The following is a 6,934-nucleotide window of genomic DNA, read 5'->3' as shown; positions in this document are numbered from 1 at the left end:
TATAAATGTTATATTATTTACTTTCATTATTAATATTAGTATACTATTATCTAAATTTATAGAATTGATACATTTAATTTGTTATATCATTATAATTAGTATTATGTGTAATATTATCACTGCCAATTTTTTTAGTTAATATCATTATCATTATCCGGTATTATTATGAGTATTATTAATATAATTAGTTAGTATTATTATTATTAATTTGTCTATAACTTGTTATTAAATATATAAATATAAACGAAATGCAAATAAGAATATAAATACAGATATATGAGTACTAATATGTACAGATATATATAAATGCATATACATAATACAGTATATTTATATACAAATATTTTTACAGATATATATAAATATGAATAAATACGGCTAAATAGATATATATGATCCGTATATAACTCAGGCAATCAGGATTCTAATTTTCCTATCATTCTCAACACTGTATCTGATTGGTAATCACTATACCTAATTGTTGAAATTTTATCTCATTAACATCCAAAATTTTTCTAGTAATCTCTATTATAAATTAACTTTATGTATCTGTCTTTCTATCACAAACAAACGCCATCATCAAAGATTGATCATCACTTTCACAACCCCTACAACCGAGGACCACCCTTCGATCACAGAATTAGCTGTAACCATCGCTAACCATCACCACGTCTACCATGTCTGTTGCTACCACATGATTATTGTTAACCAAGAACACCTCACAACCAACCACCACTCCAATCTTCACTTACTCTCTGTTCTTGTTTACCTATCTTTTTCTTTCGAAACCCATCATTAAACGAACCAAACCTGCTACTGCACTATTGCAAATCGTGATACACCACACCTTTATTATTCATTCGTGTTCTTCGATTAAACAACCCAACTGAATCAAATAACCATCAATCAACCACAACTCACCACAAACCCACTTGTTTGTCGACACCCCTACCACCTTGTTTTCTTAATTATTGCTGCTGTATGGTCACGGTCAGACACCACCATCTATGGCCTCCTATTCGTTATAACTAGTAATCGAGAACAATAACATCACAAACCCACTTACTTCTACATCTTTTAATCGTTACAGCTATTTGCTTCTGTTTCTTCTGTTTCTGTTCGTCGACATCCAAAAGATCTCACCACCATCTCTTTCTCTCTCTCTTCACCTCTCACTCGCAATTCTGCCATAAAACCCACTCGATCCCCCTCAACATCATCAGTCCATCACCAACAACATTATTATTTCTGTTTTCTGTCGAAATAAAACACCACATCAACCAATTCAGGCTGCTACTTTAATACTCTCCTTTCTGTGTTATTAATTTGACGTGAATGATGAGGATGTTGGTGTGAAGTTAATAATAAAGAGGAAGATAAAGATTAATGACAATTGATGATTTTTTTTTTCACGCTTCCTTTCCTTTTCCCTTTATGGCCGACAGTTTTGAAACAGATGACACATTTATTGATTTGTGGGTTAGGTTTAAATGAAATAGGGATTTCCAGCGTAATTTTTTTTCCTGCGGTCTATATTACCAAATTAAACCCATTTATGGTATTGGGCCAAATTCTATTGTAGTTGGGCCGTGTTCCTGGACCATGAATTTGTTATGCTTGCTGTTGGTGAACGAAAATCTGATGATGAATATGATATGGAATTCGATAATGATATATGGCAATGTTAAACTGATTCCCATGTGTTAAATAAAATCAAACTACAAGTTACGACAGAAAAATGGGAAGTAGAGGGATGGTGGGACGTGTGTTGGTGCAACCGAGAGGTTTAGGGTTCGAGTCCCGTCTTGGGCAGTTTCAATAATTTTAATGATACAAGGTATAAAATGATATTATTAGTATTATTTTTTTATTATTGTTATCCATATCAAAATCAATAAATGTAGTTTTATTAAAATTTTATAATTATTGGTATTATCATTAAAACTAATATTAAAATTATCATTAAACTTTTTTTTAAGATTAAAATTTTAAAAGTGTTATTATTATTATTTTTATCATTATTGTTATTAGAATTAAAATTAGAATTGAAACTTGAATTATTATTATTATTACTAAAAAAAAAATTATTATTATTATTATTATAATTTTCATTATTATTAAATTATCATTTTTTTTTCGTTATTATTAACAATATTTCTAAATACATCTAAAAATATTGATACGTAATATTACATGAAATATTAAATAAACATTAACAATTATTATATAGGTATTCATAATTAATAGGTGAAATTAGTTGACTTCAATTATGTGTTAACATATATACCTGATATAGGTTCGTGAATCGAAGGCCAATCTTATACGTGTTCAACGATGTTATATGTATTTTTACTACAAAATACATTAGGTGAGTATATAGTCCCTTTTAAACTTTAAATATTTTTGGGCTGAGAATACATGCGCTAGTTTTATAAATGATTTACGTTATGGACACAAGTGACTAAAATTATGTTCTACATGGGTTTGAATCAAAAATCCCCTAGCTTGGTAACTTTAACTATTGGTTTATGAACTGGTAGGCGCGAATCCTAAAGATAGATCTATCGGGTTTTACACCCCCACCCAGATGTTATTCTAGTCACTACTAAACTAGAAGAACGGGTGTTTAGTACTTCGAGGTTAACGGAACGCACTTGATTCGGTGCACATATTATATAACTCAGGGGTACACACTCTTGTTAAGGCTAGTTACCGGGTGCCCACTGCTTGGAATGCTTTTCATACACTTGCGAGTGTATTATATTTTTTTATATATGAAATCTTGTGGTCCATAGTTTAACGCTGCTAGCATCAAACCTATATATCTCACCAACTTTATGTTGACATTTTAAAGCATGTTTATTCTCAGGTACAAATTAGGTCTTTCGCTGTGCATTAGCTCATACTAAAGACATTACTTGGAGTCGATCATCGCTATGGAACCAGATATTGATGATTTCGTCCAGGGGGTCTTGGACGGGGTTTGACAGAATGGTATCAGAGCGTTGGTCTTAGCGAACCAGGCCTTGCATTAGTGTGTCTAACTGGTAGTTGTTAGGATACATTAGTGAGTCTGGACTTTGACCGTGTCTGCCTGTCAAAAGTTTTGCTTATCATTTCTAGTCGGAAACCATCTGCTTATCATCCTTATGGAATTGCCTGCTTATCATTCATAAGTCTAGACACGTCTTACTGCATTTACTGCACTGATAGTGTATAGACAAAATTCATATCCTAGCGCATCTGTAGACTTGCTTGTCATATGCCGTAAGTTCCTCGGTAGGCTATGAAATCTTTAGTATTATATATAGATATTCTATGAAGTTAAAATATCATCCGATATCTGAAAATCATTTCACATCGAAGATCCCTCCCAATCACCAAATTGCTCACTTGGCGATGAACCTGAAGCACTTACCGGCGAACCTGTTCGAGAAACCTTTTTCTTTGTCATTTCTAGATTATCTCGTCACGATTATATACTATCCCATATTTCAAATCTTATTCATCCGCTCGCTTCAATCGTCGATCATCCCGACATAATATAAGAAGTTAACGAATTACATGCTCGAGTAATAGCTTTGGAGAATCTAGTGCGGAGGTTACAAGCACCAAAAGCATAATCCGTACCATCATCATCAATGCCGACAATACTCTTATCACCTTCAACCACAACCGCGTCGTAAACTTCAACATCACAACCTGTACCTCGGATATCAACCTCACATGCCTCAATATCACCATCTGTACTTCGAGCATGATCTCCGTTCTATATATCGTTCTACATCAATTATCTTCGCTCTACGTATCGTTCTAACTCATTTATCTTCGTTCAACAAGGCGATTATATAATCTCTAATGTTTTAGAGAATATGTAATTTCGTATTAACGATAAATCAAATGAGTTTAATACCTTATTGACTCATTAAATTCATGATTACATCCGATGAAATTGTAATTAAAAATTCTTTCGTACAAACTGTTAATGATGAAAATATTTTAACGGGTGGGTAGTACCCGAGGAATATTTAGAATTCACATTAATAAGTTACACTGTACATTCTTCGAATCTGATTCAACGATCATTTACTATCCTACTTACAACTACCAATACACGTATCCGTTCACCACAGAATAACCATTTCTATTCAAATTTCATATTCGGATTTTGACCTATCAGAATCCAACAAGTGGCATAAAGAAGAAAACATTGGACAAAATAAAATTTGTTAGAAACAGACGAGTTAAATAAATTGAAATATTGTTAGGAATCCACGCTAACTGTTCCTAGCTAACTGTTCCCGGCTAACCTTTAATTTATTGCAATTTACATTCTCGCAATTTTATTTATCGTCATTTAATTTCTATTATTTACTTTTACGCACTTTAAATAACGGGACACGTATACAAGGTTTCGACTTATCATATTGACCCATCTATATATATATATTTCGGAACAACCATAGACACTCTATATGTGAAGGTGGGAGTTGGCTATACAGGGTCGGAGTTGATTCCAAAATATATATATACTTTGAGTTGTGATCGACACTGAGACCGGTACACGGGTCACGATACGTATTATTTAATTCGAATATTATATACTAAATTATATATGAATATATTGGATCATTAGACCATTGGACAATTAGACTGCTAACTTTGGACAATTAAAATGAATTAAAATATTGATTATAACATATGAAACTAAACTAATCTTCAAGTTTGCCACTTGATTCTATCTTAAACCTCATTCGTATCTTGGCGATTACAATTCGCATTCACAACTTTTCATGATTCTTGAAAACACCTCGATCGGAAAGATGAACCAACCGCACTTCATCTACGGAAGAAAAGATTTATGCACCTGAAAAACTCTCGAATCCAAATTCATAGTTTAACACATATCAGTGTTGAATCCTTTATCATTTATTAGCAAAAACAACTTTACAATTCCTTTTCAAGAAGCTAATTTTGTCACAGCTCCACTTTGACTTCTGAGTAAAACTAGTCTTATTATCATCTCGATATAAATACGTTATCCTTTCGTCGTCATTACTGGAAAACCTTTCATATTCCACGACATCATGTACCAGCAGCTCGTCATCCCTTTGATGGAATCCGCAATCAGTATTTTGAAAATCTCGCAGAACTTCTCCAGTTATACCTATAATGTCTATCCCTAAGAATTTCATGCTTCGAATGTGAAGTTTCTGAAAAACACCCTGAACTATGAAGTAGTTCTTGAAATGCTGATGAAGCAGCAAAAACCGTAAACGACTTTAACAGTCAAGAGTTTGATGGGGAAGCTCAGAAAAAGAGAAGGTTTGGAACCAGAAACCGGATTGAGCAAAGTATGAAGGAAACCATGAACAAATCACAAAGAATAAGTTTGACTTCAAAGAATCCAAACGATTCAGTGCCTGCTGAAACCGTTAGTAAAAAAACCCTACTCCTTATTCTAAACCTTTCCAGATGATATTCATCATCATCATCTTATCTTAAATATTATAAGGTATCTTCATATCTTCCGTTATACATATTCTCCATATCTCTGGAGATATTTTCACAACTATTCTTATCTAGGATCATTTATCTCTCCGTAACATCTGCGTTACAACATAAAAGAAACCGTGTTAGTTTCTAAGTTCTAAAACTTTCGAGTTTAATATAGGAATGTTCTGAAGCAGTGTTGGGAACTGATGCATGAATTAGTATAATATAATGAAACTTGATCAACTTCATTATGTTACAGTAAGTCATGTTGAGTTTCTAATGGAATGTGATGATTCACAGTACCATCATCATTTGCCATGTTACACGACTCTTTCATTCTATTTAACCTCTAAACATATCAAGAAAATATTCTCTTCATATTTCTATCCTTTCCGAAATTCCAACAATCGCTAATGAATCGTGCTATTACATTTTCTTTTTAGAAGATTTTCTTTAAATTCCTTGAATTCCGGAAATTCACTGTGACTACGTCAAAAGTTAAATCTCTATCTCAATCTCTTGTGACAGCTTCACTCGTACGCTTCACATAATCGAATTATTTTACCACTATTACTAAATGGTGATAAAACTCTAGTTATCAATTCATACTCGTCATAAAAACATTTCATTGTTAGTCATGACGATCTCGATTAAATTTCGGGGACGAAATTTCTTTAACGGGTGGGTACTGTAACGACCCGGAAATTTCCGACCAAATTTAAACTTTAAACTCTATATGTTTCCGACACGATAAGCAAAAAACCCTAATGTTGAGTCTAGAAAGTTTGAAATCTATATTCGGATAATCATTTACCTTTTGACCATGCCTGACGATTCACGAATATTTATGTGAATATAGATATATATATATATATATATATATATAGATATATAAATATATGATATGTAGATATAGTAATTAAAAAAAATGAATAATAATAATAATATAATAACTGTATAATACTTTATTTTAACGTGTTGGTTCGATATTTGTTCAATATAATAGAACTTGTATATTAACATGTCTTGGTTAGATAATGTAAATTGGAATAGTAGTTATTAGAATATATATAATTAACGTGCAATGTATATTTAAAACGTGTTTAAATATATTAAATATTTATGAATACTAAACTGTAATATTATTATATCTAATTTTTTTTTTAATATATAAATGTTATATTATTTACTTTCATTATTAATATTAGTATACTATTATCTAAATTTATAGAATTGATACATTTAATTTGTTATATCATTATAATTAGTATTATGTGTAATATTATCACTGCCAATTTTTTTAGTTAATATCATTATCATTATCCGGTATTATTATGAGTATTATTAATATAATTAGTTAGTATTATTATTATTAATTTGTCTATAACTTGTTATTAAATATATAAATATAAACGAAATGCAAATAAGAATATAAATA

The sequence above is a fragment of the Rutidosis leptorrhynchoides genome, chromosome 7 (genome assembly GCF_046630445.1).
Source record: "Rutidosis leptorrhynchoides isolate AG116_Rl617_1_P2 chromosome 7, CSIRO_AGI_Rlap_v1, whole genome shotgun sequence".
Taxonomy (NCBI): domain Eukaryota; kingdom Viridiplantae; phylum Streptophyta; class Magnoliopsida; order Asterales; family Asteraceae; genus Rutidosis; species Rutidosis leptorrhynchoides.
The sequence above is the reverse complement of the archived record's forward strand: the minus strand, read 5'-3'. Positions refer to the sequence as shown.